The 22,773-nt window shown below is 35.2% G+C and overlaps 2 long non-coding RNA genes across 3 annotated transcripts in view; one reads left to right on the top strand and one right to left on the bottom strand.

Annotated features, from left to right (window-relative positions):
* The window catches only part of LOC144287946 (uncharacterized), a 34,413-nt gene extending 30,197 nt beyond the window's left edge, over positions 1 to 4,216 (bottom strand). The window contains exons 1-2 of the long non-coding RNA XR_013355818.1: positions 3,593 to 4,216; positions 3,384 to 3,517 (exon numbers count right to left, since the gene is read on the bottom strand). This is a non-coding gene — a long non-coding RNA (uncharacterized LOC144287946). The remainder of the gene's footprint in view (positions 1 to 3,383; positions 3,518 to 3,592) is intronic.
* The window catches only part of LOC144287945 (uncharacterized), a 35,911-nt gene that overhangs the window by 4,016 nt on the left and 9,122 nt on the right, over positions 1 to 22,773 (top strand). The window lies entirely within an intron of this gene.

Genomic DNA, 22,773 nt, shown 5'->3' with positions numbered 1-22,773 from the left:
CTTCTAAAGAGTCCTTTGATTACATCTCTGTACCCCTGAGTGCCCTAGGCCACTAAATTCTCTCTCAGCATCTCTGCTTCTCAGTTGTCTCTCTCTTCAACGGAAGGTTCCGATTTCTTGTCTTACTTCTCTTAAACATTTGAGAACTTAAAAATATTTTTCCAGCAGGATACTTATTCCAGTTTTAGTCAATCATTACTGAAAAGTAAGCCGTTGATATCATGGGAATTTATTTTGATAAATTTGACAAAAAGCTATTATCTTTTAGTGCCTTACTTTTTTAGCAAGCTGTTCCAGTCTTTATCGTTAGGAAATTCATTTTCCTTTTAAGTTGAAATATGGAAAGGAATCATCTCCATTGTACACACAACACAATTAAGACATAGGATATGAGGCATGAATATGTTAGTTTATTATATATCTCATTAACATGGATACAAAGTTGGGGATTTGAGTACTTAACTTCTTTCTACATAAGTAGCATTAGCAGTGATAGAGGATCCTGGCTACAGCTGAACTAGGAGAAATGGCCATATTAAGATTTCTCCTTTTTCTTTTACATACCAAATGGCTGACCTTAAGAATAACACACCTTCCCTAGGCTTATGTCTTATTTAGATGAAAAGTGATTGTTAGGGATCCCTGGGTGGCGCAGCGGTTTGGCGCCTGCCTTTGGCCCAGGGCGTGATCCTGGAGACCCGGGATCGAATCCCACATCGGCCTCCCGGTGCATGGAGCCTGCTTCTCACTCTGCCTGTGTCTCTGTCTCTCTCTCTCTCTCTGTGTGACTATCATAAATAAATAAAAATTTATAAAAAAAAAAAATAACCTAAATCCTTTCTAATGTTGTTCTATTGAAACTGAAATTCATTACAATATCTTTTTTTTCCTTTTTGCACATTAATGACATTTAATGATATGTTCTATAAGAAACAGTTGGATTTCTGGTTACATAAAAAATAATAACTTTCTATGTGGAACATAAAAATATAAAAGCATTCTCATGTCTATTTATCTGTGGCAACACATTTCATTTGGATATATCTGACAGAGAATGGTATTTTAATATAGTTGAGATTAAGATTTCTCTTGAAAGATTAAGAAAAAGCATTTCAAAATTTTATAACCTATCTATCGGATCCTATATGATGTTTATTACCCACCATAGGTCTTTCCTCACTTATTATAGTTTGCATTCCCAGAGCTGTACAATAGGTCACTGCTCATATTTATAGGCAGTTTCATCTGGATGAAATCAGGAAAGAATTCTTTTAATTAGATAAATTAAATGCAATCTGGGGAATTTACACTTCTGTATGTGCAGCAAATTTATCTCCTCCACTAGGTTTGGTAACATAAAATGAAAACCTGTAATAATGAGATTAACATGAATTATTATACATGATTATAGCTGTCAGAAGGGAATTGGATATATATAAACAGATGCATGCTCTAATCTTCCTTGAGGGTCATCATATTCTAGGATGTGATTGCAAAATACTGGCAGTGTGATTGGTGGCTGTGTTTCCCCTATCACATTAAACTTGTCAAAATTTTATAATAAAACTAATCTAGGAAAGACTAGGAGAATGAGAAGTCATCTCGTTACTTGTTTCTCTTAATCCCTAATCTGTCCTCCCTTTCCTCAAAGGGAATTTTGACAGGGCAGTCAAAGTGATATAAAAATTACAAACAGTAGTCCAACAGGAGGAAAAATGTAATAACGTAGTAGTAATGTAGTATGAATGAAGCAAGAGGTATTGCTACTTTTTGATCTAATTCCATAAAAGAAGGTAATGGCTACTTGCCTGTGCTGTGCGATTATAGAAATGTCAGTATAATTTTAAGGTTTTATATAGCCCATGGGTTTTTAACTTAAATTAGATCCAGCAAGAATAGAAAAGATTTAAAGACAAGCCAGGAGATAGTCATTTAGTGTGGTATTCAAAGAGGATTCTGCTAAAACTAGAAGTAGTATGAGTAGTATGAAAAATATTTATATCTTTTCCAGTTTAGTGATTAACCAATAATTCACAAAAGGAACCTACTAACATCAGATATTTTCCAAATTTTATGGAGTTTCTTCTGAATAATCTGATAGATGGTGGCTTTTACTGTTCATGTTGCATTTTAGCTTCCAAAGGCAGTATATTAGAGATTTTTACGGGAGAGAGATAGCAATTAGGGACACCTGGAATGCTCCGGGCATGACCCAAACATTTTCTATTTGTCTTCTCTTCAATGAGAATAATGATATCTAACCCTGACTGCCTTGGTGAGAACTTTGCCAAGAACAGTAATAAAATTACACAGTATCTTTTTACAATTAAAATGTAATATCACCATGGAAATTTATGTACTATTTATGCAACATGTTGAGAATTTAGAAGATGGGCTTTTTGCCTTATAATAACCTAATCATTTCTTCCAGTGTAGAATTCCTTAATCAGGGGACAAGGATTTTGTGGGATTTATAAATGGGATGGACCTCAGGAACCAGAAGCACAATTTATGGATTTCACGGCTTCTTCACATTCTGAAAGGAATCTTCATTCCCCAAAAGCTAACACTCATTTGAGAATGAGATCCTTACGTTACTACATCGCATTTTGAAAGAAAGGCACATGAGCAAGAGTCATATCCTAGGATGGTATATTTATAATTAGCACATAAAACACTTACTGTTATTAGGACATTTAAATGCAGATTATTAAAGCACAGCAAACAGGAAGGGAAAGTCCTAGATAAACTAAATGCATTGATGACGAGTATATATATTCCTTCAGGCATTATGTTGTGCCCATCATGCAGATTTCATTCTTGTAGAATAAGTTGTATACTTGTACATAGCTAAATATGATGACTATTTGGGATAAAAATGGTTTTCAATGTCAACATTAATTATACTTTAATGGAAATCATTGGATTTTGCAGAAGCTAATGATTGGTGGTCCTCCACCTTTGCTCCATATTAGTTAGAATCACCCTGGAAATTTTTTTAAAACTCCAGAGCAAAGTCCCATCCAGATTATTTGGATCAAAAACTTTAGGGGGAAGGGTTGTGCGCTGGTGTTTTAAAATATCTCCTTAGGTGACTCCATTGTTCAGAGGGTGTTGAGAACTAGTGCTCAACTACTGAAATGAATAATACCTAATTATATCATTTAAGCAGTAAGTACATTCAAGTACAATTTTACTTAATTTATCCTGACAAACTAACAATTCGTTCATTCATTATTCATTAAATATACATTTATAGAATGCCTGCTGACAAGTGAGCATTTTCTAAGATGTTGACAATTAGTGATAAATGTTTGGGTTTTATTCTCAAGGACATTACAGACATAAAAGGAAAATTATTATTCTATTTAGGTTTGACTTACCATTCACAGAAAGTTGCTCAAGTAGTTTTGAGAGAAAAGTGGTTTTAAAAAATTCTTTGTGGTTTTGATATCGTGAGGTTTTTCAAATAGACCAGACATTTTTTTTCGTAGTCTTCATTGTTCATTTCATCCCACTGTCAAAAATTTAGCACAGTCTTATTATACTTCCTACACTGGCAACTGAACTCAAACAGAGTAAAACACTTTACCTTTTATCTCTACATGCAAGACTCTAAAATCTTCTTTGAGCATTCAGTAGACAGCAGCAGTCCTACTTTATTTCCTTATAAGCTAACTTTTAAATTTTTCTTACAGGTTAGAACTAACAAATGAGTTCAGCCATATTGCAAGTTCACAGATAAATATGTAAAATCAATTATACTCTATGTACTTGTAAATGGTATGAACATGAGAGTAAGAAAACAATTGTATGTAAAATAGCGGGCTGGAGGAGGGAAGGGGTGAAATGAGCTTGGGTTTCTTTGTGAGGTGAGGACAATGTTCTAAAATGGATTGTGTGGCTGGTTGCAAAATTCTGGTAAGCTACTAGAAAACAATTGAATTGTATACTTAAGATAGTGAAATTTTCTGGTATGGGAGTTATATTTTAATAATTTCATTAAAAAGTTCCATTATAGGACTATCACATGTCATCTCTCCTCCCGACAGTACCACCTCTATAATCATTTTCCGCTTAACTCTGGCCTTCTATTTCTTAAAACAAAAAAGCCAAAAAACAAAAACAAAAACAAAAACCACTCAAGAGGAGTGAAAGTGCACCCCTAATTTTCTAGCCTCAATGCAGCCCTAATTTTCTAGCTTCCTCTGGGTTCTTTTGGGTTTCTTTTTCCCCCTGAGTTCTCTGTGTTGGCATTCTAGATTCTATCCATGGAACTCTACATAGGCCAAGTTCTTAGATAATCAGAACCAGTCTCATGGCATCGAATACTCTCCACATACTAATGAATTCCATGTGGATCTCTAGCTTAGTGTTTGTCTTAAACTCTGTAGCTGTCTGTCCTGGCTGCCAACTCAATATCTAAAACTTCATTTCCAGTGCTTAACTCATTATTATTCCATACACGTTCCAAACCTTTTTCTCCCTCCATGTTCTTCACTGTCTCAGCAAATGACAACTTGAGCCTTCTATGTGTTTAGACCCAAACCTGTGGAATCTTTCTTGATTTCTTTCTCTAGCTAAATCTCGAAGATGAGTTTTCATTTCCTGGGCTGCTACCATCCTAGTCTATACCACAATGATAACATTAAGTCTCATTCTGGTGCTCTGGGTGTCCAGTGGGGAAATACTAACATTCAAAATGTTTACTTAATCACCATGATTTTAGTGCAGTGCCTCTCTGTTCTTAGTATGACATACATTCTATATTTCATAAGCTCTCTTGTGCAACCACTAAAAAGTACTCTTCTGGTCTTTTTGTTGGAGTAGCAGTCCTCCGTCAGAGTAGAGAGGGACAGGAGATTTAGGCCTGTTTCTTTTTTATATATTATTTCAACCAACATCTCTGTACTCAATCCAATCTGTTTAACCAGTTTCTTTCTTTCTTTTTAAGAATTTATTTATTTATTTGAGAGACAGTGAGCGAGAGAGAGCACAAGCAGGGGAAAGAGCAGAGGGAGAAGGCTGGATCCCAGGATCCTGACATCATGACCTGACCCAAAGGCAGATGCTTAACCAACTGAGCCACCCAGGCATCCCTCAATGACCTTCAGAAACACCTGGTATTATTCAGTAATGCACTGTTTGAGAGCTTTCCCCATGGTCAGCTGAATTTTCAGTTTTCTAGGTTTGCTCTTCCAGTTGCCACTTTTCAGGTTTTTGCCGTATCTAAAATTTTGTATCTATTATTTCCTCAGACCCTGTCTTTTGATGTTTTTCCCTTAAAATATTTTTTTTTCTGTCATTGGAATGCAGTCTCTGGAGAACCAGCAATAAGCAGTTTTTAAAACTTATGTTTGCTCATATACCCATTATCTTTTTAATTAATTCCAATTAAGTTTTCATCTTTACCACTTCACTTAAGCTATTCTTTTCATGGCCTCAAATATTTCAGTTTGCTAATCCAGTGCTCAACATCTCAACAACTTTTAACAAAATCGTTCACTCATCTAGTCTTGAAATATCATTAACACTTGGTTTTCAGAATACCATTTTCTCACTCATTTATGGTTTTTCTTCCACTTCAGGGGACACACCATCCATATTGGTTTTCTTAGCCGGCTTCTATTTTTCTTCTAGGCCTTGATGTATTGGTGAATTCCAAGGGTTCTGGTTTTAGATTTCTCTTTTCTATCTACATTTTCTTTAAATGAGTTCATTTATTTACCATGGACTTCAACTTTGTTTAAATGCATAACTCTAAGATTTATATACAATCCTGACCTCTTCCTTAAGGTACAAAGCTAATTGTACACATATCTTGTCTACAACTAAGTAGACAATACAAGACTTGCTTATATCTTGTTCATATTGCCACTCCATTCCCTTTCTTAATCTGATCCCATTCTCTTCCCTTATTACCTCATCTTCATTATTTCCACAGAGATATTCAGGTCAGTTGCCTTGGGCTGTAAGGCCTTAGGGCTTATTCTATTTTCTACTTCTTCTAAATGGAGAACTCAATCATCTCATCACTGCTCTTTATTTTAGCTCCTGTATCAGCACAATGGTTCCTTCCCCAGTATTTCTCTTCATTCTGAGTTTATCTTTTTTTGAACCTTTTGGATTTTGCTCGTCCCATACCTTCTCATGCTTGTTATCCATCTCAGGATAGTTTGTTCATTATCTTGCTTACTTAAGCTTTCCCTTAAAATTTCAGTCTCTTGTCAAAAGAAAGAATAAATGAATATATCATACAATGAGAGAAGAACATTAGTATTTAAGGAGATGGTGTTTGACACTGAGTCACCAAAACAGTCTGGTGTTAACATTAAGATAGCTGCTTAACCTTAGTTTCATTTTCCTCAAAATTGAACATGCAGACTATCAGAAAAAAACAATGGCTAGTGTTAGTTAATAAGGAGCAATCAGAAAGTTAGTAATACATCAGAAAGCATGCTGTAATAGGAGTGAGGAAAGAAGTCTTCAAAAGGAGGACATGTCCAACAAGTGTCAGGTCATTCTAAGATATTAAGTTAGATATGGAATGAAAAGGGCCTCCTAGATGATGCAAGGGACAAAAGGAGAACTGAATATATTGGTTTTCTTGGATTTTTTTCTTTATGAAGGAAAGTCAAAAGATGGTGGGATATTGGATGTGAGAGAGCAGGGCTTTGACTAAACTCATTTGATAGTGGAAGAGCACTCACCATTTGGGGAGAGAGAAATAGCTGCCCACTTTTCTTCAGTGGGATAAACCTTGGTTATTTGAGTTCAGTGATAAACAGTATAGAACTGTACAGTCTCTTTCTAATAAACTTTAGGTAGCCTCTCTTTCATGTGCCTCAAACTGGTTTTACCATGGCATAAATTCCTTTGTTATTTGCTTACAATTCAGTTCTATCTGCCTTGTATTTATTGGCTAAGCATCCCATATTTTGGCATTAGGTTGTCCTTTCCATTTAGTTTTCAGGGTTATGTATTTTGATCATTTTTCTATATATGTGTAGGCACTTCATTTAGAGGGCTACATAGTTGAGCTACATTAATGCAGAAGTCTGTCAAGACTTTCATAAGGTGTCTTGTAGTTTTTGTTCTTAAAGTTCTTCCTATTTCCAGTTGGATTATAAAAAATTATGTATGACACATGTATTATTTAATACATGTGATGTATAAAGTTTATTGCTTACAGAAATACTTATCTTCCCTATTTGTGGAGAGTTGAATAAAAGATATCCATCTGATAATATTTCATGTGCTTTGGCAAAGTATTTGATAAATACATTGGCTAATATGATGCAATCTATTGTACAGTAAAATACTGTAACAAGGAAAGAAGACATGTAAGAGGGCTTCAGGAGTGATCTTCTTCTGATCTTAAATAAAACATTGTCCATCTAGCTACAACATATTAATCTAGAAAAGAATTTTGGTCTATTTAGATATGCTGTAAACCAAATAACTCTTTGGAGCTCTTTCTTTTAATTGTGTTGAACAAGCTATTCACTTCCTCTCAGTTAGGAAATCAAGCATGTATCAGAATTGTAGAGCGATGTATATGTTTCTAAGATAACTTCTAGCAAAATACCTATAATTCTACCTAGGGACTCTACCAGAAAACTCTCAGAACTAATAAATCAGTTCAGGGAAGTTGCAGGATGCAATCAACATAGAAAAATCAGTTATGTTTCTATACACAATGAACTATCTAAAAGAAAAATAAATAAAACAGTACTATTCACAATAGCATCAAAATCAATAAAAGACTTAATAAGTTCAACCAAGGAGGTAAAATATTTATATTAAGAAAAGTAAGACATTGATGAGAGAAATTGAAGAGAAAACAATTAAAATAAAAGGTACTTCATGTTCAGGGATTGGAAGAATGACTATTTCTAACATTCCTCTGCCACCCAAAGTCATCTATAGATTCAACACAATCCCTATCAGAATTTTAATGGTAAGATTTACAGAGTAGAAACAACAATTATGAAATTTTATAACCACAAGGACTCCAAGATTGCTAAAGCAATCCTGAGAAGGAAGAACAAAGCTGGAGGCATGACACTTCCTACTTCAAAATATATTACAGAGTAATAATAATCAAAACAGCATGGGACTGGCATTGAAACAAACACATAGATAAGTAGAACAGAATCAAGAAATTAGAAAGAAATCCTCATATATTTGGTCAACTAACATTTGACAGGGGAGCCAAGAATACTCAGTGAGAACAGGATAGTTTCTTCAATAAAGGGTGATGAGATAATTGGATATTCACACACACAAGAATGAAACTGAACCACTTCTTATACCACTCACAAAAATTACCTTGAAATGTATTAAAGATATAAATGTAAAACCTGAAACTGTAAACTCCTAGAAAAAAAACATAGGGAAAATTTCTTTAATAATCTTAGCAACAGTATTCTTTAAATGATACCAAAGCACAAACAGAATAGAAAATAAACAAGTGGGACTACATCAAACTAAAAGCCTTCCAGATAACAAAGGATATTATCAACAGGTTGGAAAGACAGCCAAAGGAATGGAAAAAGTATTGGCAAACCATCAATATGACAGGGAGTTAATATCCAAAATACATAAAGAACTCATAAAGCTCGATAACAAAAAAACAAATAATCCAATTAAAAATGGACAGAGGAACTGAACATAAATTTTTCAAAAGAAAACATACAAATGCTCAACAGGTACCTAAAAAGACACTCAACATCACTAACCATCTGAGAAAAATACATCCAAACCACAGTGAGTTACTGCCTCATACCTATCAGAATGGCTGTTGTCAAAGACAAGAGAGAACAAGTATTGGCGAGGATGTGATGAAAAAGGAACCCTGGTGCACCGTTGGTGGGAATGTAAATTAGTGTAATCGCTATGTAAAACAATATTGATGTTCCAAAAAAAATTAAATATAGAACTACCATCTGTTCTTAGCAATCCCACTTCTGTGTATACATTTATAGGAAATGCGATTACTTATCTTGAAGAGAGAATCTGCATCACCATATATATCGCAACATTATTCACAATAGCCAAGCATGGAAACAACTTGAATATCCATCAATGGGTTAATGGATTAAGAAAATGTGGTGTGTGTATATGTATGTGTCTGTATATGTGTATGCATGTGTGTATAGTATACATTGAAATAGTATTTAGTCATAAAAAGATGAAAATCCTATCTTTGCTTCAATATATATGGGCATTATGCTAGGTAAACTATGTCAGACAGAAAAAGTCAAATATTGTATAATATCATTTATATGTAGAATCTAAAAGAGCCCAACCTTTAGAAATAGATTGTAGATTGGTGATTGAAAGGGGCCAGGAGCTGGGAGAATAGGGAGATGTTGGCCTAAATGTATAAACTTCCAGTTATAAGATGAATAAGTTCTGGGAATCTAATGTACAGTATGATAACTATATTTTAACAATAGTGTATTTTATATTCCAAAGATCTTAAATTTTCCCACCACACACACACACATTGGTAATTTACGTGAGGTTATGGATATGTTAACTAATCTTATTGTGATAATCCTTTCACAACATATGCACATATCAAATCATCACATTGTACATGTTTAGCTTACACAGGAAGTCAATGATAGATATCTCAATAAAGCTAGAAAAAAAGTTGATATGTGTTTGTTCTAAAATTAACTTGGAATTTCTTTAAGCAACTCCAAGGATTAAGAAATAGGCCTCAAGTCCATTAAGTCACTACTGAATAGGAAAGAATAAAACTGTAACTCCAATTTCAGAAATTATTTTAAAAATGTAACTGTCCAAAGAGTAAAATATCAAAAAATTATTTAAAGAGATAGAAGATAGATTATTATATAAATGAAGTAGATTACTCAAGCGATCAGAATTGAGTGCAGCTCCATATGGGTACCTGCTAGAAGAGCACAAGATAGAAGTACAGGGAGGCAATATTTCAAATATGCTTGCTATGTATCTATTATGGGTAAATCCACTTGTGAAGAAGTAAAACATGTCTCAGAGAATAATCTAAATCATCAAAATATTAGAAAAAAGCCCAATTACTTTACTGTAAGGTCATAACACAACTGAATTTCTTCTTGATAGAACTAAATGATTTTTTACTTTGAATAAAAGTTACTGCCTCTTTGGAAATTTTTCATTTTTCTTTGTAGGAAAATAAGCTCAAACTTTTATGTTGAAAATGCCAGGTAAACACTTGCCTTATACTGTATTTATCATTTAAAACTTCAACCTCCTACTAATTGAAAACTGAAGAAAAATAAAAAAATAAAAAATAATAATAAAACTTCAGCTTCCTGTCTGTTTTCCTAAGGCCAGTGGCATGCATTCTTATTAAAGGCTGAAGTAGGGATCCCTGGGTGGTGCAGCGGTTTGGCGCCTGCCTTTGGCCCAGGGCGCGATCCTGGAGACCCAGGATCGAATCCCACATCGGGCTCCCGGTGCATGGAGCCTGCTTCTCCCTCTGCCTGTGTCTCTGCCTCTCTCTCTCTCTCTCTCTCTCTCTCTCTCTCTCTCTGTGACTATCATAAATAAATAAAAGTTAAAAAAAATAAAATAAAATAAAATAAAATAAAATAAAATAAAATAAAGGCTGAAGTAAATGACCAGCTAACTCCTTGAGGAGTAAGGGTGACTGACATTAAAATACTTAAAAGCCAGATTTCTAAAGTGATGTTATTAAATATTAAGCATCATTATAATAATACTTTAATAAAAAGCCACTAGTTCTATTTAATTTAAACTCAGAAAAATGATTTATTTTGATGAATAAAAAGGCAAGAAGAGCATTAATTTAATCTAGACTTCATGTCATTTATTTAATTTATGCAATTATAGAATTATTACAGACACATTTCAAGTGATCTTTTGTGAAAGAAATATTAATGCTCATGAAAAGACAAACTCAAGTGAGTGTAGGTAGGGTGCACTATATGCTATTTAAGAGACCTATAAAGAAGTGCACAATAACTTTAGTATGTTCTAATTCAGTTACACAGAGAGTGATAGGTCCTGGACAGACCATGGTTGTGCTAAGAGTAAACTCCAGGTCTGTTAAGGGACTCACTACTGGGGCCCATTAGTGGCACAGAGGGTCATGATATTCCATACATATGAATCTGGCCTGCCTCTATTTCTGGCTCAAATGGAAGCCAGATCTCCTAATTGGTCACTGACTACAACTGGTACATCATCCTCTGTGTGAGGAGTGTGTGTGTGTGTGTGTGTATGTGTGTGTATCTTCTATATAGCATTATCTTTTAATACACACCAAAGATCTACTGAAAAAAAATTTCTTGGAGAATCACACCAATCTCTTACAGAATACAGCCTACCTTCCACACTGTCGTAGTTCTGAACAAGCATAGATTTCCTCCAAAAAACCCGAGCAACAGAAAGCATATCCTGCAAAAAACATGCTGCTGATAAAACGCATGTGGCAACCAGGTCTCTGGAGATTTGGAGACACTGCCTTCCTTCAAAATAGATTTAAACTCACAAACAGGAAACACTGTGAGTTCTGTTCTCCATGTGAATGAAGAAGACATTGCACTTGTAAATAGAATACCTAGGGAGTGTTCTTAAGGAACAGTTTGCACATTTTAATTTAATTTAATTTAATTTAATTTAATTTAATTTAATTTAAATTTAATTTATTTAATTTTAAGACCCTTTTATAGTGCTTATTCTGTGTAACGCAATTTTTTTTTCCTTGGTAGTCATGCACTGTTTAATCCTGAAAACAAACCAAGGAAGAAGATACTATTTTTACTCTATTTTACAGATGAGGTGTACATAGTACTTTTTAAAAGTGATTATGTTTGTCATGATATTCTGCTGCTGCAGAGAATGTGATTGAACAGTTCTAAGGGCTGTCTTTTGAAATCCATCACCATGTTTGTGCCAAGGCTGTATGTCACACAGGCGGCTCTAGGACAGTGACTTAGTTGGTAGGATATTAAGGGAAACTGGTTTTTGGCAGACATGTGGCTGCCAGGACTCCTAGATGGCTGACTTTGCCAAACATTCTTGAAACTGCCCCTTGAATGGTGATGCAAGATGCTTCCACACAACCTTTTCTTTTTTTTTTTTTCTTAAGATTTATTTATTTGTTTTAGAGAGAGGGAGAGAGAGAGAGAAGAAGCAGAGAGAAAGAATCTCCTTACTGAGCATGGAGCCTGATACTGGGCTTGATTTCATCTCTTTGAGATGATGACCTGAGCCAAAATCAGGACTCAGACACTTACCCGACAGAGCCACCAGGCACCCCTCCACTCAACCTTTTCTAAGCTCAATTCTGCCTAATTGTTCCAAAGGATGAAACACGGAAATGTTTTATTTTGTGATTTTAGTTTGTTCCTAAATTGTGAAAAAAATTTAAAGAATGCAATGAATGAAGAAAAAACAACAAAAACAAATTAATTTCCATTGTGTTTGATTGCACTTATGATGTAAGTGCAGAATCCTAATTAATATGCCTGAAAATAATTCAACACCATATTCAAGAAAATCAGAAATGAGTACCAATAGTTTTTAAAAAATGTGATGAAATACCACCTCACACCTGTCAGAATGGCAAAATTAACAACACAGGAAACAACAGATGTAGGCGAGGATGTGGGGAAAGGGCAATCCTTTTGACTGTTGGTGGGAATGCAAACTGGTGCAGCCACTCTGGAAAACAGTATGGAGATTCCTCAGAGAGTTAAAAATAGAACTACCCTATAACCTAGCAATTGTACTACTAGGTATTTACCCAAAGGATACAAAAACACTGATTGGAAGGGGCACATGCACCCCAATGTTTATAGCATTATTATCTTATTATCAACAATAGCCAAATTAAGGAAAGAACCCAAATGTTCAAAATGCACATCAACTGATGAATGGATAAAAAAAGAGTGATATATATATATATATATATACATATATATATATACACACACACACACACACACACACACATATATATAGCCTATCTTGCCATTGCATATATATGCAAATCTTGGCATTTGCAATGATTGGGATGGAGTTAAGAGTGTAATATGCCAAGTAAAACCAGAGAGGGACAAATAGCATATGATTTCACTCATATGTGGAATTTAAGAAACAAAACAGATTAACATAGGGGAAGGGGAAAAAGGAGAGAGAAACAAACCATAAGAGACTCTTAACTATAGAGAGCAAACTGAGGGTTGCTGGAGGAAAGGTGGGTGGGGGGTTGGGCTAAATAGATGATGGGTATTAAGGAGGGCACTTGTGATGAGCACTGGGTGTTATATGTAAGTGATGAATCCTAATTAATGTGCCTGAAATAGGTCAATTCTAATCCTGAAACCAATATTACATATATGTTAACTGACTAGAATTTAAATAGTTAAAAAAATAAAATAAGAATTTGAAAAAATGTGATGTGGAAACATATTTGCTAATACTCAAAATTCATTCTTCAAAAGAAATTAGATTGATAGTGTGAGGTTACTTTTTGTAACATGATAAAACTATCTCATATTGTATTAGTTCTTCTAAGTTTATAAATGGGACTGATCACTTTTCCAGGATAACTGTTAAAATTGCTGGATCTATAAATAAAAGATTTATAAAATTAATGTCAAAGCTGAAGGAAAGTAAGTTTAAAAAATTTTTAAAGTAAAGTTATTAAACATTAGCTTAGTTTTCTAATTGAAGAAAAAGACCTCTAATCTTTAGCATGCAAAACAACACTCCTGAGATATCAAAAGTCCTATATTTTAAGACTATTATATAAAGGCACCTAATATTTCCTGATGAGAGTTTCTGTGAATTCTAAGTGAATTTTTTTCTGTTAAGAAGAAAAAAATAATAATCTTTTGAGAACTGACACAAAATTCTGGATTTTTTAAAATGATGATAAGATCATAATTCAACTGATAACTTAAAACATAAAACTAATTGTTAAATTTATATATTGTATTACACATTCATATGAATGTGTAATGTGAAATATACAAATATATAACATTATTTTGTCATTTTATGCTAATTTTTAAAAAGTCTCCAAATTCTAGAATATTTTAGGTAAATATAGTGCACAAAATAAAAAAAAAGTTAAGATTGAGGCATGTATTATTCTATTTATTAGAAGTAAGATTTCAGTTCTGTCAAAGTCTTGTGCTTGAGTCAATAACTCTGACTTAGAGCTGCATTCCAAGCCACATATAGCTTTTGCAAATACTTTCTATTCAATTGTCTTCATACTAGATTATAGATGACTTGCGTACAAGAGCCAAGACTTATTCACTTTTGCATTCCAACCAAGAGGAAACCAGATATGAAACTTTTTTTTTCAGTGAAAATCCGTGTAATACATATTGTATTTTATTGAAACTTAGATATCATTGATTATAACATGTAGTGCTAAGACAGCAAAAACACTGCCAATTCTTAACATCCATCTCTATTTAGGAGATGATACATGTACAAAATGTTGCCTCTTAGGATTCATGAGATATAATACTGCCACTTTTACTATCGATTCTGGGATCCTCCGTGAAACTTTTAAAGAAATACCTGTGGTCTCAAGCTTTGGTCCTCTTGATTAATCTCTTGAATTCAGCCAAACCATAGTCAGTACCAGTCAGGACTGGAGTAAAATATTCACAGACTTCAATCCCTTGTGTAACTTAATCTACAGTAAACCAACCCTAAGTGTCTCGAGTATCTTCTCCTCCCAAATTCCTACCTCCTATTTTTTATGGGATCATCAGTAGTTATTTTGTTCAAAACCCACCATTTTGTGTTTTTGTGGTCTATATTCTATACACATGCTTCTTCAGTCTGTTCAACTCATTTTGTCCTGTCTTTTGAGCCTGTTTCCCACTCATCTGTCTCCTGGTTTTTTAATTTGCCTGACCCAAACTCTACTGTGTTTATAGCAGGTACCTACTTTATTGTTTCTTATTCAAATGTGTAAAAATGTAACTGTCTTTTTCTATAACTCAACTTCATTCCACTCAGTAATGGAATACTTAATCTTGCCAATTCCAAGTAAATTCAGTCAAATTTATTTGTTTAATATGGGTTTATAATTCAATCATGTTAAGATTTAAATGTATTTCTGAGGTTTTCTCCTTACTCTTCCATAATGAGGTTAATTAAATTATGAGCCTGCTAGGCACACCTGTTGCTAGAGGGTCATTATGGACATAGGACACTCTAGATTCTTCAGGATATAAAACAGACCTGAGGTCTTATGCTTGGGCATAAGAATGGTGAACTGAATGGAATTAAAGTATATTTTTTCTATTTCCCTTTTTGTCTTCTGCCACTAATGACCCACTAATACATGAGCTCTATCTTCATATAATTTCCAGTGGGGATGTTCCAGGCTGTACTGGGAAAACCATCTCATGGCAGGCCCAGTAACTTTCTTGCAGTGACTTTCTACACCTTATTTAGAGACAAGGAGAGCTTTCAGATTCCAGACATCATGAGTGATTGCTAGACATCAGAAGCCTTCAAATGCTTCACATTTCCATAATGAGATTTCTTGTCTCCAACACTAAGTTTATTGTTTCTGCCTCAACTCAGATATAAAAACACAGGTATCCCTACTCTTGGACTCCAAATTTGAAGGTGGATTCCAGATTGGGAGGTGGAGGCAGTGATTTTACACCACTACCCACCTACTCTCTGCCACCTATCTGTCCTCTACCACACACACAAATTACTTCTAACACATTAGCTCCCCCCCCCGCCCAAAAAAAAAAACTTTCTCTTTTTCACAAATCCTGAGTTTTCAGGCAGGGAAGAACTTCTTTGGCCAATACATGTGGAATTTCTTAATTTATGTTCCAGATTAGTATCCTGCCACACTCAGTTAACGTCCTCATACTCTTTTAACTTTTTCCTTCATTTTCTGGGATGAGAGAGACATGGCTTTTTCCAGAGGGTGCTACTAATTTAAAGCCCTCTTAATCCTCTATTTTCCTACACTTCCTTTGGCTCAGGTTCAAGAGATGTTATGAGTCTCTTTACTCTATGACCCTGGGAATAACTTTCATCACTCCAATCTCCTATGGGCATTCCTCTCATGAGCATTTCCAAAAACTCAGGGCATTGGGGTGCCTGGGGGGCTCAGTCAGATGATCATCTGACTATTGATTTTGGCTCAGGTCATGATCTTGGGGTCCTGGGATGGAACTCCATCTGGCTCCCCACTCACTGAGGAGTCGGCTTGTCTCCCTCTTTCTCTCTGCTCCCCTCCCCGCCTGCTTGTATGCTTGCCCTTGCTCTCTCTCAAATAAATAAATCTTTTTTTAAAAATTCAGAATATTTATATGATTAAATTTTAAAGTGGACACTGAGCTAATGAGATGTAATTGATATCATCTTTCATACTGTGATAACAAAGGTGAGAATTTTCAAATAATTTGGATGAAACCAGCTATGTGACTTTAAATGCCCATTTGATTTAAGGTATAGCAGGGCTGAGAATGAGAATATGAATGAAAGAGGATTTGGGGTTGAAATATGTTTTGATATTTAGAGTTGATAAAAGGTGGTTCCTTACATTTTTAATTAAAAAAATAATTTAAGATTCATCAGAGAAGACATGAAACCTCTGATTTTGCATTTGGGGACAGTGAGTAAATGAATAAATGCTAAGGAACACTGGGAAAAAAGCCAAGCTTTTTGTTTCATGCCACAAATAGTTTTTTAGAAGGATACATTTATATTCTGCTATACTTTTTCTTGGTCACTGCCAACCCCAAAGTTCATCGTCTTTCCCATTTATTCACTGAAAAGACAGCATATTCCTCGTAGTCATCCCTACTTCCTGAAGTTCTGACACTTTCTGAGTTACCTTATTGTCCAGGTAGTTGATCCAGGCACTACTGTAATATTTCACTGCCTTCTCTCCAGTGACTCTCTTCCTGGCACTGTGAAAGCTTCCCACGCCCCCACCTCCTGGGTCACACTTTGGACCATGCAGTTGTCCAGAACTGCTTCACTTCTAAAATAATAAATACGTTGTTTTGTCTGACCAAATCCATCTAACCTACTCTTTCAATTTAAGTAACTCAATTCCTTCACGTTATTATGTATTCCTAACCCATGGAGTCCTCTGCTTTCTCCACTGCAGCTCTCTCGTCAGAATTCTTTTACGTCTTTCATAAGCTTTAGTGTTATGTCTACTTCAACCACCCTCTTTCTAGTATCTTCATCTCCTCTGCCCCATTTTCTTTTCATCACCCCTGTCTTGTAAAGTCTGTCTTGGTTGACATTCATACATCCCCTTTCTCCATGCTGGCATCTGTGTGCATGAAGAATGATTTAGATGATCACAAAATCACACAAGTTCATGTTTGAAGTATCCATTGCTGTCCTTGACATAATTAGCTCTTTTTCCTTTCCAAAAGCAGTTATTTCAAACGTTCTTCACTGTCCACAAATTTCTAACTCTCCCATTTCCTCTTAATTCTCAACAGATGATTTCATCTTTCAACTTCTTTATACTTCACAGAGAACATAGGTAATTACTCTTTTAAGTTCCTTCAACCAACTTATAATTTCAACCATTCTACAATTTCATCCCTCTTTGGCCTCTACCTCTTCTTTGGATAACATACTCTCCTGAATTATCTTCAACTTGAGCTACTGATTCTTCTCTATTTTCTCCTTCCAAATCTCCTTTCTATTAATTCCACTATGTCCAGTGTTTTTCACAGGATGAAAGGCAGGAGAAAGGAAAACCTTCAATCATGTATCCTTCTTCAATTTTGTCCTATATTTCCCCTCTCTCTCTTAAAGCCAAATTTCATGAAGGGAATTGTCTGCCTTTACTTTCTGATGAGTCTAAATTCTACTGCAGTTTTGCCTACCCTCACACCACACAGTGAAACTCCTCTTGTCGAGGTCACAGTGACCTCTTTGTTGCTAAATCAAATCCAGCACTTTAGAATATACAAATTATTTTCACCTTCCTGCTTTTCTTTTAGTATTATTTCACAGTATTATCTACATTTTCAGAGTAAGAAACATATTCTTAAAGCTAATTTGGTTAACCTTACGGACATAACTATAGCTGGCAAAAGTTGATCTTGAATCAAGGGTTTCTGACTCGGGATACTATATTTTGCTACGATAAAACAAGGCGAACCAATTTTATTCTTGTATTCATTATTCCATGGATAATTACATTTATTTTTTGCTTATTATCATATAGTTCCATGGCCTACATTGATAGCAGATTCCACAGTATCTGAAGTTATTAATAATTTAGATGACACAGAAATTTCTGGGAAAAGGGAAAGCTAATGAGAACAGTTTTGCCTCATGAATTTCTGAGCAAACATAAAGACACTGAACATGTTAAAGACATTCCTCCTAAGTAATGTAAATTGACCTAAGCAAAAATCTAAAAAAATAAAATAAAACAGTGAAAGAATAAAATCTTAGCCATTATGAGGAACTAGACTGGGCTAAAAAAACAAATATTGAATGATAGATCTCTGATCCGGTTTGAAAAAAATCCAATCTTTTCTCTTTTTCTTTATAAATCTCTTTTCATTGAGAAACTTATATTTTGGCGATAAGAAAATTATGCAGAAGAATAGTTATAATCCACAAGAATTTTCGGTTCATTGCTATAGTATTGGTATGTGTAAAGCGCTCTGAAAGCAGAAAATAAGCTCTCCAGAGCAGGCTTTTCAGAAGAAATAGCACTTGAGCTAAGACTTAATGGATTACAGATGTTTTTCAGGTGGTTAAGAAAGGAAAGACATCTAAGCAGAGGGACCAGCATGTGCAAGATGCAGAAATATAGATATCCTGATGTATTTAGAGAACTACAACCCATTGTTCCAAGGAAGTATTAGTTAAGGCTTTAAAAAATATAATTGCCAGGGTGACAACTCAAAATAATTTGGAGGAATAAAACCCACAGAGTGGATTTATTCTTCACACAGTGGAAAATCTCCAGAGTGGCTGGTTTCAAGCACAGATGGATGGAAAGATTTAAAAGATGCTATCAATTCTGTTTTGTGTTCCTTTCTTGTCTTTCTCTCCCTTTACTTCCTCTCCTCCCTCTCCCTCTTTTCTCTTTTTCCTTCTATGTTAGACTGATCCTCACACAGGCTCTTACTTACCACAGAGAAATCAAAATAGCTACCAGCAGTGCTAAGCTAATAAGCTCATTCTTGTATTCCTGAGTCACAAAGTATGTATTCATTTTATGACTAGTGTCCTGTGCATAAGTGCAAATTTCTTGATAATGTGTACTCTACAGCCCTATCTCATTATATTTTCTATTGTTTACCTATATTTCAATTATACACATACCAGGTTAAGAAACTTCTAGATGAATGGGGAGCATTTGTCAGGAGTATAATAAATTCTTATGTGGGAAAAATAAGATAACTCTAATTTTAGAGATAATACAGGGAGACAAAAAGTTGCTGTCATTTGTGACAATTCAGACAGTTATTGTCTTTACTATGTTTTTTTAAAATATTTTATTTATGTATTAGAGAGAGAGAAAGAGAGAGAGAGATTGAGAAAGGCAGAGACATAGGCAGAGGGAGAAGCAGGCTCCATGCTGGGAACCCAACGTGGGATTAGATCCCGGGTCTCCAGGATCACGCCCTGGGCTGAAGGCGGCACTAAACCGCTGAGCCACCAGGGCTGCCCCTCTTTACTATGTTTATGTCATAATTTAACCAATTAAGTACCAATGTAAACAGAGTTTTTTAATTACTATTAAACTGCAAAAAGTTTGCTTGTACACACAAGTTTGAAGCTATTCCCTTTGGTTATCTTTTTAGAAGTGGAAATGCAAAGGGAAAAAATCGCACAATTTCGAATGTACATATATTGGCCAATAGCCTTCCAGAAAATAATTCCCGGTTTTTAGTTGCATTAGCAATCTACTTGTTTGAATTTTCTAGCAGTACACATTCCTTGAAATTCTGTAGCTTTCTAATTGTCAATATGATAATACAATTCTATTAGCAGAGAATTTCTTTGTGTATATTTTCACAAAGCAGGATCTGTCTGTAGTTATTTTATGTGTCCATTTATGGTGTGGTTAGTAAAGGGTGAAAGAGATGATTGTTTTCGCACTTTTACTATCTGGTGACTTAATCTTTAATCATAATATGTTAGTGTGTCCACCTCATGTAGTATGACAGGTGTGAGAAGGGATTGACAAATCCAACATTTTTACAAAAACAATAGGTTAGCAGCGCAGATTAGAAAGAAAGGAGCCAAATGAAGATGGCATATATTACTGGCATCCTGTCTTAGATGGAAGGGCCAGGAAAACAAATGAGAGAACCATTTGGATGTAATTAGGAAGCAGGAGGCAGGAAAAAGAAAGAAAAGTCTGTAAACGAAGGAGCAGATGATGCCTCGATAGCCAAACTCCCCAATCGTTCAGCTTGCCTTGCCTGCTTGTTCGTCTGAAACAATGTATGTGGACTCTCACTGAAATGTACTCAGCCTTGAGATTATTAATAATTTTGAAACTGAAACCAGCTGCATACAAAATACTGTAGACCAAATGCTTCAATTGATTCTCCTGGCTTTATTGATCCCCTATTAAGACATTTATCTCATTAAATTGCAGTTTTATTTTCAGTGTCCTTAACTAAACTCTGAGCTCCAAAGAACAGTTCCGATAGCATGTTTGAAAAGTATCTCTGTATGTGCCGCATACTAGATGCTTAATGAGAATTTTTAATAAACTAATTCATGAATCAATTTTCACATGTCTTCACGCGGTTCCCTCCCACCTCCCATTCAAAGCAACTGAAACCCAGAATAATACCTACCATCTTTTTAAAATCATTTGTCCATTTAACAAAATATTTAGTCTTAGGTCCTGAGGATACAATAATTGGCCTTAGAAATTTCTATGCCCTTGATGTGTCATACTTTAAATAAAGTGGTGCAGGCAAATGAGAAGTAAAAAGGAACTAGTATTTGAACGATTGACCACCATGTACAAGACATAGTGTTCTGCCCTTATGTGCATTATCTGCAATCCTCAGAACAGCTCCAGGGTCATCCTCCTGTGTGCATGGGGGGAAAATAGGGCTCATGGCTACTTATGAAATGTCTCTAAGGTTTTAATACTGGTGGTAAGAAGATCCAGGATGTAAATGCCTATTTTCTTTGCCCTGTTAAATGTTGCTAGCCCTTATTTACTTTATGGAGCTAGACAGTATTTTTCTATTTATTTCCAGTCAGATACAATGAGAGGATAGTGAGATCATCATCAGCACCTCTTTTGTTCCTCACAATGAAAATTGATACTAATTCCATTTTTTGTCTCCCTCAGGTGTTCATGCCTAAAATATATTTTCTATATTTTTCTCCAATTCTTTTTCCTTATTATACGCTTCTCATACTAGTAGTTGAAATGGGGTTTCCAGATCCTGGAAAAGATAACCTCTTGAATAACTATATCTTTTGCACCAGTGGCCATACATGATACTTCTGTTACCTACTTCATCACTTTTGCATGAGCCAGAACGTTAGGTCTTATGATGATGGTGCAGATCGCACCTGTTCTCACCACAGAGTCTCCTTAGAGTAGCACTCCCAGGCTTAGCTCCAAGCCTCTGCTAAATTGCCTTTTAAAGTCAAGATACAATAGTTTTCTTCTCAAGTACATAATTATTCTGATTTATGTATGAGGACTACCTGCCATTCTTGCTTTCACTCTTTCCACATTATTTAGGTTCTAAAGCTACAGCTTTTTGTTTTTTAGACAAAGTTTCTGTGTATATCAGGCTTAAATTCTAGTAACTGTCCTAGACCAGAATTCCTAGAAGGTAAGAAGAGACATACTTGTTACCATTCTAGCTACTTTGCCTCCTTTTGATGATGATGATAACAACATTCTGATGAAAAAAAAAAAAAAAAGACCTGATTCATGCTAATTTAGGAGTTCAGTCTTTAGGGAATGTTGGAAATTGTGTCCTTTTTTATAGCAGGTTTGGAGAGGATGCCAGTGATGAAATAAATCCCAAATTGGCTGGATATTAGAGTATCAAGAAAAAATGGCACATTAAAGGAATAATGAGAGTCAAATCTGGTGATTCTCAGACTTTGTTTCCCATACAAATCATCTGGGGAGTTTTTAAGAAAGTCTTGATTTCCATCCTACACCCCATACCCATTAAATTAGAAAGTGGGTAGGTAGGACCTAGAAATCAGGCTGTTGTTGGTTTTTTGGTTTTTGGTTTTAACTCCCTGGGTTATTTCAGCATGCAGACAAGCTTAGAGCCAATAATCCAAATGCATTTTTATCAACCTTTAATGTACATGTACATCAACTGGGGATCTTATTAAATACAGATTCTGGTTTAATAGATCTGGGGTGGGCCCTGGGTTCCGCATGTCCCAAGAGCAACTGGGTGTTGCTACTGCTGCTCTGCATGGTGCACATCTAATAGCAAGGGTCTAAACAACAATTCTCACCCTGTCAGGACTGGAAGAGCTAGGTAGCCACTAGCCCTTTTCTGGGCAGTGGTTACTTCAAACCCTATTCACGACGGTGGAGGCATGTCAATGTTCCATGACGAGGACCACTTAAAAAGCTTTCAGGGAAGAGACTGCAATGTCTAGGTTTTCTGACAAGTTTGAAAACCTCTCCTTCTTGATCCAAGCCTGAGCAAGAACTGTGGTGACCTACATCTGTAGGTGCTGATCCCCTTCAAGGTCTTCGGGAAATACCATTATCAGGACTTGGCTTCT

Source organism: Canis aureus, chromosome 17 (assembly GCF_053574225.1).
Source record: "Canis aureus isolate CA01 chromosome 17, VMU_Caureus_v.1.0, whole genome shotgun sequence".
NCBI lineage: Eukaryota > Metazoa > Chordata > Mammalia > Carnivora > Canidae > Canis > Canis aureus.
The sequence above is the reverse complement of the archived record's forward strand: the minus strand, read 5'-3'. Positions and strand labels throughout refer to the sequence as shown.